General features: G+C 40.9%; 1 long non-coding RNA gene across 1 annotated transcript in view; it reads right to left on the minus strand.

Moving 5' to 3' along the window:
• LOC140254264 (uncharacterized) overlaps positions 1–12,397 on the minus strand; it is a 333,994-nt gene that overhangs the window by 21,260 nt on the left and 300,337 nt on the right. The gene's annotated exons all lie outside the window — the stretch shown is intronic.

Genomic DNA, 12,397 nt, shown 5'->3' on the forward strand with positions numbered 1-12,397 from the left:
CCAGAGATGATTGAGTCCAACCCCCCTGCCAAAGCAGGTTCCCTACACCAGGTTGCACAGGTAGGAGTCCAAGCGAGACTTGAATATCTCCAGAGAAGGAGACTCCACATCCCCCTTGGGCAGCATGTTCCAGTGCACCGTCATACACACTATAAAGAAGTTCTTGTGCACGTTTGTGTGGAACTTTGTTCCGTAGTATGTCCATTTCCCCTTGTCATGTCTCCACATACCACTGAAGAGAGTCTGGCCTTGCCACTATGGCCCCCGTACCTTAAATACTTATAAACCTGAATTAGATCCCCTCTCAGTTGTCTTTTCTCAAGGCCAAACAGACCCAGTTCACTTAGCCTTTCTTCATAGGAGAGATGCTCCAGTCACTTCACCATCTTTGTGGCCCTCTGCTGGACTTTTTCCTAGACGTCCCTGTCTTTTTTGTACTGGGGAGACAGGAACTGGACACAGTACTGCAGATAAGGCTTTACCAGGGCTGAGTAAAGGATCAGCTTGTTCAGTTGCGGACTTAGAAGGGGAGACCTTGCCAGCCCACACAGCCACACTACCAGGGCCCTCATCTTCCCGTCGCCTAGCTAGGCTCCGATATGTTTGCTTGCCCTGCCATGGTTGTGGGTAGGTTTGTTTCCGTTGAGCTGAGGGTGGAGCTGTGTAGACAGCATTTTGCCTTTTCTGTTTTTGCTCTGTTGCACACTATGCCTCACTGACTCCTGTAGCTTCTTTCAGACTCTTGAGGTTTTATGTGGCACTGTTATCTAATGTGGAGTGAGCAGCACTGAGGCTGTTAGCTCTGTTTAAGCAGAGGAGATGTACTGAAATTCCAATTGCTGGAAGAATAAATAGACTCATATACTCTCAACTTTAGTATGTGGTTTTGATTGCTGCACTGTTCAATAACATCACCTGAATACTCTCCTTCCTCCTCACTTCTCTCTTAGTAACATTTTCTGAGGGAAAACCAACTGTCTGGTTTCCACAGTAACCACTCCCAGGTGATATGGGTAACTCCAGGGAAGGTGAAGGGATTAGTAATAAGAGGCATACACAGCTGTCACAGAAACACTGCAGCAACAGCTGTGCCTGGGAGGATTAGAGTGCTAAGTGAGAATTTCCTTCTTTTATTAACTAGTCTTTGATTTCTTTCAGAAAAGTAAGGTAAGGACATAATTCCTTCTGGGGAGGGGTGTCCTTAACTAATTTGTCAGTTAATATTATGTTCTTTTGGGTTCAGGCATGTGTTGCTTGGCCAAAAGTGTAATTGGTGATCAGGATGTTTTGACAAGGAGTCAACTTGAATCCTCAAGTTTGTTAGCTGACGGAAGAGGAAGCCAGTTCTTCAGTGTCACTGAAGGCAAGTACAGGTTCACATTTCTGAAATCCTTTTGCATGTTCTTTAACTAATGGCATTGCTTTTATTTTTAAGAGCAATAAAATGATGACATTTCAATGAATGAGGCCATAGCTACACCTTGACATGCTGACTACTTCATGTTCATCCTGTCATCTCTCTGCTGCTCTGTGGGCAAAGCAGGCTGACAAGGCTATTAAATCTGGCAGCTGTGTTGTGTGCACGTAAGAAGCAAGTAGATCAGAGCATATAGGGAATAAGTAGCTTTCGCTTCTAGGAGGCTTAAAAAGCAGACTAAAAATCTTTCTACTTGGTGTCATAACCAGTTGCTGGAACAGTGCAGTTGACCTGCAGAGCAACACTGATAACAAGAGCCAGAATGGAAGGTAGTTCATTTAAGGTACATACACTTGAACGATGTGGATTTTCCTCTACCCTAGCTGTGCAACTAGTGTCCCTCAAGCAGTCATATTTATACCATGCAATATGCACACTCACGATTACACAAAGCAGGTATTGCTAACTCATTTTACACAGTGGGTTGTCCTATGCAATTAATGCCTTGATTGTTTTCTTGCTTTTGGCTCCTTATTGGACATGCACAGTGTGTAGTCAAGTCAGTTTGAACGAATTTTCTTTTACGGTGATTGGTCCAGTTTCTTATCTGAAGGTTTGAGATCTGCAATTCCACAAGCTTATTCCTTTGAAATGTGCTATGGATAAGCCAAAGCCTTGCCCCCATTCTGTCAAACTCCTCCCAAGTCCTGCCTATTCCTACTAAGTTCCTCCCCAAACTCTGTCTCTGCAGTAAGGGGTCCCGCTTTCTTTGTTTTCTATGCAATTCAAGCGAGGGCCTCCCCCACCTGTACAGGGATCGTCCTAGGGTTTCTACCTTTACTCACATGAGTAATAGAAATTTAGTAGCTTATGTAAGTACTCTCTGCCTCTGTGGTGTTTTCAGATTGCTGATCAGGATTTCTGCCTTGGTGTTCCTCTCAGAAAAGCAGAGCGATGGAAGCTGAAGCCGTTCTGGGAGTGAATGCTCCTCTACAGTATTGCTTTGGCTTTCAGTGGAGGAGCTGCTGAGAGGAAGGGGTTTGAGGAAGTTTTCTAGAATGCATTGCTTGCAGCTGTGTAACATTGTTTGGCCATGTTTGCTGGCTACTTTGTGAGGGGAGAAGCTGAGCAAGTGCAGCAGGTGCTTCTGGGTAGGTGGTTTTCAGCTTTTGTTAGATAGGCAGAGAGGAAAACCTTTGGCACTAACAACCAGCTTGTGAACATGCACTGGAGTACTGTCATGGTATTTTTCACTTTGAACCTTTAAAGCTTTAAAGCTTCATAAATGCTCAACTGGACTTCTTATGAAGTATCTCAGCAGTGCCTTATTGCAAGTGTAAACAAACCATTGTCAAGAGGGGCAGCTGTAAGTCTGGATCTGACCTGCTGAGAACAAGGTGAGTAGCATAATGAGTAGCGTAGCATGTTGTTTTAAACCTATTTTAGCCTGCTTGTATTTTAGCCTGTATTTGTAGACGGTATTTGTCTGATGTGCGGCAATGAGGCCCCACGGTAAGAGATGGCTGGGAAGTAATGGAACTGCAGCGTACTTGGTATTGCAGTGAAACCATAGAGGAGAGAATGGTGAGTCCTTACCTGGATTTTTCCTGGTCCTCTGCCAAAGAAGAGTCTTGTTTCCTAGGCTCCTTTCTGATTCAAAGCTTCTGTTGTGCTACTGTTCCATGGAGTCTATGGGCAGGAAATTTTTATGCTGTGAATTAAAGCTTCTCGTTGAAAACTAGCATGCAAATATCCAATATGTATGAGAAATACAGAATGCAGCTAGTTTGCTTGAATTGCTTTATTGTGTTTTTTTTGTTTGGTTTCCATGATTTGTTGTTTCTTAGGAGTCCTGTAAGCTTTTTGTGAGCCCTGTGACAAAAGTCATAACACTTAACTGGTGACTACCATTAAGTGACTAGAGAGATTTGCTTGCTGAAAGGAATGGATGAGACACATTTGTAGTACTACTACTTTTCTTGAACGCTGTTTTTACATAGGTTTTGTTGTGTTTGGTCTGAATGTATTTCTTAGTATTTCAGCTTCATTTTACATATGTATACCTAGAAATGCTTGTCTTCATTGCAAAGCAAAATATATGTCTGTTCTTTTCTGGCCCTTTTTCCTCATGCGCAGTCAGAATTCCTTAGTTTCCTTCACATTTATCTGTAAAAATGGTCCTTTGTGATGTGAGCTGTAGAGCTAATCTTCTAGCCAGCTGCTGAGGTGAGTGATGAGCTTTTGGGACAGGGTGCCACAGAAATGTTTGAAGGCTAAAATGGCACATGGCAAATGCTCAGTGCATAGGTAAAGTGCTGTTTGCTGGCAGGCTTCAGCTGTAGGCAGTTAATCAACTTTTTGCCTGGATTAAACCTTGGAAGCTGCTACCTGTGTGTGTACATATATATATATATAATAAAAAGAAAGAATGCATGTATGTCCTCAGTTATTTCCAGAGGTGCTGAGGTATGGATGAACACTGTCAGAGCTGTTTTGTTGAAGGTTTGATCTGGAATATCCAGACAAGCATCATTAGGACTTGTACTTCTCCACTTTGTATCACATACTGCTTTTCCTCCCTCATCTCACCTGCAGTGTTAACCGATTTTGATTAGTACTTACCAGTGCATGCTGATGTGCAGAAGGCTATGGGGGGGCTGACAACAAAGCTGGGGAGGGACTTTTTTAAGAGTGTGCAGTAGCAGGATGGAAGAAAATAGCTTTAAATTGGAGGAGGGTAGTTTTTAAACTAGAAAATGGAAAGAAATGTTCTACTGTGAGGGCAGTGAGATGCTGGAATGTGTTGCCCATTGAGGTTATGAATCCCTCCCCCCTTCCCAAGCATGCAAAGCCAGGCTGGATGAGGCTTTAAGCAACTGTTGTCTAGAGGGAGGTGTCCCTGCTGACAGCAGGGCAATCGCAACTAGGTGATCTTCTAAATGTTCCTTTCAACCCAAATGATTTAGCAATTCCATGAGTATTCTCATATATATGTATATGTTCATCCACACCTGTGGAAACTTTTAAGACCTTTAATTGCCCTTTTTTCAAGTCTATTTTGTTAGTTATTAAATCAATCTCCAGGTTAGTCATGTTGTTGTTCTCCACTTCATTGAATAAAATGAAAATCATAGTATGCAATGCAGGCTCTTTAAATACAGGGAACTGAACAATTACTGTTGTCAAATCTCCCTTGAACACCAGAAGCAGAAAGTCTCCTGTTGTAAATGCGTTGCTGTTAGCCTTACTCACCGTATTGCATTTGGGAAAGCAATTGAGGAGCACACTGTAGGTTCAAGATTCATCCTTAAGGAAGAACGGATGTTTTAAAACTAGGACATTAAGAGGTCAGTCACGTATGGTGGCCAGCCTACAGTGTAGTGGCAACACAGGTGAAGGCAGAAAGCCAAGGGACTGCTGCCTTCCGTCCTTACCTGTGGCAGAGGGAATTACGGTGGCTGAGCAGTCTTTGGGCCTGTGCTGCTTTAAATGTGTTTAATAGGATCCACTGTGGCTTTATATTTCTCTCTCCTGTTTTAGATACCTCGCCTTTCAGCTTGCTGGAAATTTTGAACGGAACAGGCATCAGCAATATACCCAGTTGTATTGGCTCTGTTGTTTGCCCATGCTGGCAAGATGATCTCTTGACCTCCACAGGCAAGCCCTATGCTTTCTTCTAATTGGTATTGCTTGTTTATGGGATTTAGCTGTCAATGTTGCAGTGCTGTTTTGATAGTGTAGGAAGGGACTTGTGGTGGCTGTCAGTTCTTCCCTCTTAGCTCTGGTTCAAAGCACATGTGACTGAGAAGCACGAAACCTGTTAAGTTTCAAGGCTGGCAGTGCAATTTCCCTCATAGGTTTTTACTGAGGCTAGTTTTCCTCCTGGCCTCCTCCTCTTTGTCCAGTGTCTTCAGTAGATGGTTTACCTACTGTTCCTTAAGGTCTAGTATAATGTCCCTGTTACAGATTCCCATGACAAAACCAGACAAAGTCTAGTATGATACATAAAGGGATAGCTTTATTCAATTAAGCAAGGTAGTTAAAGTGAGCAATACAGCTCTAGGCACCAAGGGGAGCCTACACTCCACCAAGGTCACAATTTGAATAAAGGATCACGTCTGCAGTTCTGGGGAGGTGGAGGGCTGTGCACTTTCTTGTCTCCTGATGGCTGTGGGGGTGGAAGTCAGAAGTCTTTTCTGTTATTCTCTGGTTATTTTCTAGCAGCTTATGTGCCCAGGCAATGTGTAGTTTGCAGTGCCTGCGGCTTCTTAGTTTCTCTGGTTTACAACACGATTTATAGTTTACAATGCTGTTTACATTCCAGAACACCTGGGAAAGCACCATTGAGTTTTGATCTGACTAACAAACTGAACCCTTGCCTATCACAGTCCCAGTCTACTTGAATTCAGGTGCTGTTTGTTATAGCCTTACTGTGGCATGTGAGCCTGCAGGCAAAACTCCTACTTAATTCTGTGTTTCCCTAATGAAAGAAGCAGAGCTGGTTAGTTAAGGGCTGAAAATGGACTATGAGATTTGTTATGTTTTTTGTGTGTGTCATTAGATTTCTGCTTAGTTGGTATGCTCCATAGCCAAGCGGGGCCTTTGGCCTCCTTTATAATTATGTTGTGAATATGTAAAAGCAAGTAAGACGGCATACTGTTGTGATTAGTGTTAACTCGAGCACTGCAGCATCTGACTTCTTAGCTCACAATGGTTTTTAGACAGTATTTTGAGTTTTACTATCTTAAGGAATTTTATTCATTTTCTCTGTTTTCCTGGTACACTCTCTTAGTTTTTCTGTGATCTAGGCTTTGACTCTCACATGGATTTTTGGGATCTAGAGATATACCAGGGTATTTCCTTAGTTCCCAATAGCTATAGAGAATATGCTCCAATTCACAGACTGGAATACATGAGCCATAATTAGTGCATCTCTGGCAATGAGAGTAGGAAGACTTGATGTGTGGGTAGGATGATCAGGGGAAAATTGTCAAATATGTGCTTAAGTAATGACCAAAATCCTTACTTAGGGTATCCTTGGCTAGGATTCTTTGAATTTAAACCTATTTCTAAGTCCTGCACACCCTGCTGGGTTTTCACTCTACTTTTCATCGTCTCCTAGCTGAATGCCCCTCACTGTTTGTCCCGATTCGCAGCTCATTCCAGTACAGAGCATCTAGCTCCTCAATTTCTACTGTCCATTCCTCCTTCTGCCTCAGCAACATAGTTGACAACCTGTCCAACTTTGTGCTACAGCTCCTCCTTTCCCGGTGAGTAACTCCCAGAACTTCTCCTCCTGCACCTCTTCATGACGGACAAAATGCTTATTGTGCTTGCTTCCTAGCCCTTTAAAAACTCCCCCAAAGCCTTCTGCTCCCTAATGTACTCCTCCCCTGCATTCAGTCTTTTCCACTACAGTCTAGTATATGCAGCTGGACAAAAAGGAGGCCTTTTCCCAACAAGAATTTCATGTTCCTCAGTGCAGGAATCTCAACGTATCTTCCTTTACTCCTTCTCCTTGTACTTCAAGGCAGCAAAGCAGGTTAAGTCAGGCTAGGTGTGTACTAGCCCTTTGTGCGCTGTGAGAACAGATGGCTTCAGGCAAGGTCTGGAAGAACACTAAGGCTAGCAGTACTTCAGTGTGGTACTTTTTAAATACATTGATGCTACTCTTACTTCTCTTGCCAAGTAAGCTGTACAGGATTCCACACATCTTATGAAGCAAGTTCAGCCCTATGAGAGCTTTAGAACTGTTAGGTGTTTATCCATGTGTTTATTTTTATGTGTTATTTACGGTCACATGTTAACATCTGTCTGTTAGATGAAAAGGGTTTTCAAACCAAAGGGATTTGGATGTATTATTGCTGGTTTAGCACTTTTGATGAATGCAGTCTTAAGGAGCAAGTGTTATTACACCAGTGTTTCCTGCATGTGTGTTTGAAATGTTAGCGTACGTAAGTGTAAGTCTGTGGAAAACAGTAATGTTGACACGTAGTAGCTTAGCAGGAGCTGAGACCTCTACTGTAGAGTTGTGCTGCTTCTCTCTTTTCCCTGGGGACAGCCAGGAACTACTGCAACCTGCAGTGAAAACATCACCAGCCTTGGGCTTTCTCTAAGACATGGAGGTTGTAATGAAATAATTTTGGCTGAACTGTTTATTTGCTCTGTGTGGACGAGGAGTGGTAGTGCATTACCAAGCAGAATGCTGACAGCACTGAAACAGTTTTTCCCATTGAAGAATGGGAGCAGGCAGTGAAGGACTACTGTAGTGCATTCTCTTCACAGATTATCAGCAGGCAACTAGATGCCTTTCTAGAAGGGATGGGTCTTGCCAAGGTCAGGTCTATGGGTCACGAGTGAATATGTTGATATTAAATACATGTGAAGTGAGGTCAGCATAAATGAATAACAACTTGGCACCTGAATCTAGATCTGAGCTATTTCACTTGCTGTTATTAAAATGCTGCTGGTAGTATAATTTTACAATTTTACCCGAGGTTTGCATTTGTTAATTTCATTCTGTAACTAGTTAATTCACATGCTATCTTGTGCCAGTCAGTTGCCACCCTACTGTTTCCAAGATGTCTTGGTACTCTTATATTGATATGTTGATTCCATTCAAAGCTTCTTCCATTCTGTCCTGGAGACCATTGCTGGACAAAGAGCCTGGGGGGTGATTCCAGTCCTTCCTGATATCACTTCAGGCACATCCTTAGATATGTCGCAACCTGTATATTTTTACACTGTGTACAACAAAGCATTAAAACATAAGTTGTTGCTAGGTTATACAGGTATACTATTAATTATTTTAACTTCTCCTCTTTAGATCCTTTGTTGTCCTGGTCTTATTTTTCCAGCTCCAAAAATTGTTAGAGCTGGATAGACAGGAGCTGCAGCCTTTGTACCTATGACTTCTGCCTAATAACTACAGATTTCTTCACTTATATATTCTTACTTTGTTCTAAATGCAGAAACATTTGATTCCCACACTATGGCAGCTCCTGTTACATCTATACTGAGTGTTTGCAAGCTGCGACTGGGTCAAATCAGAAGTAAATCTAGCTTAAACTTGTGATCTATGAAATGTACTATGCCAGGATGGTACAGCTTTTTAGGTACTGCATTCACTGCTGGAAAGAGTGACAAATTCATCAAAGATAAACCTATTAAAGAACGTTAACTATAGAGAAACCACATCTTCCAGAACCAGAGCTGGAATCACAAATAGCTGAAGATGTAGGAGCCCTCTGGGAAGTGCCATTATTTGTCTGATAAAAGGGTATGCTCTTCTGCAGGCATCTACCATCAACTGCTGTTCAAATTGCAAAGCTTTCATTTGTCTTTAAAGGAAAACATGTAACAGGGAAGAGAGTGAGGAGCTGAGCTATCCCTCCTTCAGTTGGCCTTGAGGGCAGAAAAGGCCAATTAGGAGTGTTCCTCTATTGAATGCTTGTTCCTTAATTCTTGACCACTATGCGGTTGGTGTGTGCTTTTTGTACTAACTTACTTAAACTAATGGAGGGCAACCAGGTTTTGTGAAATGCCTAAATATATTGAAGTGTTTTATATATAAAACATAAATAAAAACATAACTACTGATTGGACTGTAGGTCTCTAAGTGCCCATCATGGAATTAATGGTGTGTTTTCCAGTTCTTCACTGATATTTTGTGATAGACGTATTATGTTGGTTTGGTGTCAATTTCTTAATGTGTGGCTCTATTGTTGTAGAGAATTGTACTTCAAAGGAGCTGTGATCCACAAATAACCTCTTCTCAAAGAGGTGTTCACTGTTTTCTTCATACTTTGGACTCTGGGTTCACCTTACAGTAGTTTTCACCATTTATTAAAGAAAAAATACACCAGAATATCCTTTATTCTTCCTGGAGTCTCACACTTTCAACTGTACCCAGCTGTAAACTGGAGCCTGATGATCTCTTAGGTGCCTGGTGTGCAATGTGAGAGAAATCAGAAACTTTCTCTGCTAACTTTCTTCTGTTTATGTTACGTTTTTTGCAGCTCTATCTTACCACACCTTTGATTTTCTGTCTGCTGCTTTAATTTTAGCTTGTTGTTATTAGTAGTGTTGAACTGCTATCTAGCTGCATCAATATAGAGTTAAGTTTTCCTAAATGAGCATGTATTGCTTTGTTTGCCTGATGCTTATGCTGCAATGAGAATGCCCCGATGCTTACATGTTATCCTAGAAAACAGTTACGAGAGGATGAAAAAGATTAGTTCAAATAATATTAGAAACTGAGGGTGCTTTCTTACTTTTTACATTAGGGAGTGAAGATGATGTGTTTTTACCTCCATTGTGTTTCTCTTATCTTTTTAGCCATGGTGTTAAAACTACTTTTAGTGTTATTGCCTCAACTTATCACACACTGGTCAATGTTGACTGGAGACAGACTTGAGTGCTGATGTACAGTGAGGTTGTAATTTGAATTAAGCATTACAGCGATGTTTGCCATGTATTTGGCATAAGTTTTAACTTGTCATTTCTTGTAGGTGTGGATGTCTTTTAGCCTCTCTGGAATACTCAAAATACTGAAATCAAGAACTACAAGTATGTAAGGTTAATACGTAAGAGTACAAGACTGTCTATATGAAGTCCCAAAGTTTAGCCAACCCAGTACCCAGTGTGTAACAGCAGCCTGCAGAAAATGCTTAGGAAGCATCAAACAAGATGCACTTATGGTGTACACTTCACTGGGTATCCTTCTGTCCTTCAGAAAGCTGCAGTTGAGTGCCTGCCTCAGCCACAGGTAGCTCTGTGTTTAGCAGCCTTTGTGTATAGGTGGTATTTTTTATTTTTTTTTCAACATCTGTAAGATGAACTGGACACAAAACCCTGTGGCAAAGTATTCACTAAGTGTTTGAAGATACGAAGATGCGTTTCTTAAGTTCACTTTGTGTTTTCTATCTAATGTCTTAGTGGAGAACATGGCTTAGTTCTTTAATAGGAAAAAAAGCTATGAATTATTCCCTCGCCTGTATAGCAACCAGAATTACTCTTTCTCCTGGTAGAAGCCAAGAGGAAATAAAGCTTGCTCACTGAGTGTTGCTTGTGTATTGGATAAGGATGTGATTACACATATCTGGGACTTAGTCCCGCCTCTGGGAGGAATTTCTGTTTCCAGGTAATGTTTACCAATGGAACAGATATTTTTACTGTGGTCTATTTCAAGGAGAAAAATCCAATGAAAATAAATACTTCAAAAAATTAAAACTGAGCTTTATCTGGGAGACCTAAATTAGTATTCTAATCACCTTCCTCTTCCAGAGCAAAATAATATAATTCAGATTAAGCAGCTGTATATGATTTTTCATAAATTGAAGCTAAAAACAGCATATAAAACCTACCTTAAATCTGAATTTATTGGGTTTTTACTGTGTTGTTTATAATTGTTTTGCTTTACACTCCAGTCCTTGGAATCTCCAGTGTTACATTTGCATAGTTGTCAGAGGGGTGTTTTCTATTTAGTATTGTTCTGATACTTCCTGTGTAGTTCACTGGCGGAAGTTAAAACTTTAAGATCAATGTCCATACTTAAATCGACATTAAGAATTATTGAGAGCTCTGTGTTGTTAACACTTGTCTGCTCTGGAACCAATGGCAAAACGTCTGCCAAGAGGTGCTCAGTTTAATAGCTGCACAGTGCTAAGCAGCCACTGCATCAAGCCACTGACTGTACATTATTATGAGGATGTCAGCATGGGCCTGTGTATGGAATATTAATTCCCCAGTGATTCATTTGTTGTATGCATGCAAAGACACTGTATAGAAAGTGAATGGCTGTTTTGTGTGCTTAGAATTTTCTTTATTTTCTTAAAATTTCTTTTTTTCTGCATGCAAATTGCTATAAAATTGAAGCTTTCTCGAAGGTATATTAGAGAGATGAAATAACCATAAAAGAATAGGACAGGACTTGAAATTCCGGATCCCTCCTATGACTTTATTGGAAGTACATTAAGTGAATTGATGGCTTGTTCTTAAAAAATAGAATTGTTCTTGTTCATAGCTACTTAAATCTGCAAATTGATGGTATCTATTTCAAATATTTTCTGTTGCAAAATTTACATTCATGCTAATCTACATGTGAACTGTGAAAACAGGACTGCTCTGGAAGTAATGGCTTCCTCCCAGGGTGCGTATAATGTTTCTGAGATCAAAAAGATCCTTCTGATTTTGTGGTAGAAGCTACGTATCCAGTATTTTGCACTGTATTTCTGTATGTCTCTTATAATAAAGTCTTCATGAGTTTGAATACTCTCCTATGCTCATATTCAGTCAATTTCAGCTTGAAGAAAAATCTGTCTATGCTAACTCCAATAAGGGGCTGATTCACAATAACCTGCTTTTAACAACCCAAATAACTGTATGAGTCTTACTGTTCAGGTATTAGTGCTAAAGCTTAGAAGGTTTCTCTGCATTGTAGTCCTTATCAACCAGTTTGTGTCATTACAAATTAGTAAATTGGTTGAGAACTGTTATGTTGTGGGGACCCATCAGCTGCACGCACCACCACTTGCCCAGGTAGTGCAGACATCCCCGCTAGTCATATGTGTAAGACTGAGACATGCTGGACCCTGTAATGCTTGCCTTTACCAAAGTGACTTTGGATGCAGCAGTGATAGTTATGAGCCTACTGGATTATGAAATGAGTGGGGTTTTAGTTTATGCTGCAGATTGTTTTTGAAATTCATCTTGGATTAGAAGTACTTTATCTCTGTATGCTCTCAGGTCAACGCGCATGTGACGTTAAAGGCACAGCATCCATTTATTTATTTTGAATATATGCATTATGCTGCATATATCCTTACAGCAACTTTTACCCTAAGAATCATTTGTATCATCCTAGAGAGGAATGTCCTCAGAGCAGTAATTTTAAAGGACTATTTGTTTTGTACAGCTTGTTTACAATTGGAAGGTCTGCCAATGAATTCTCAGTAAGTTTGTGTTGTTATTTTGTGATGT

Source organism: Excalfactoria chinensis, chromosome 6 (assembly GCF_039878825.1).
Source record: "Excalfactoria chinensis isolate bCotChi1 chromosome 6, bCotChi1.hap2, whole genome shotgun sequence".
Classification (NCBI taxonomy): Eukaryota; Metazoa; Chordata; class Aves; order Galliformes; family Phasianidae; genus Excalfactoria; species Excalfactoria chinensis.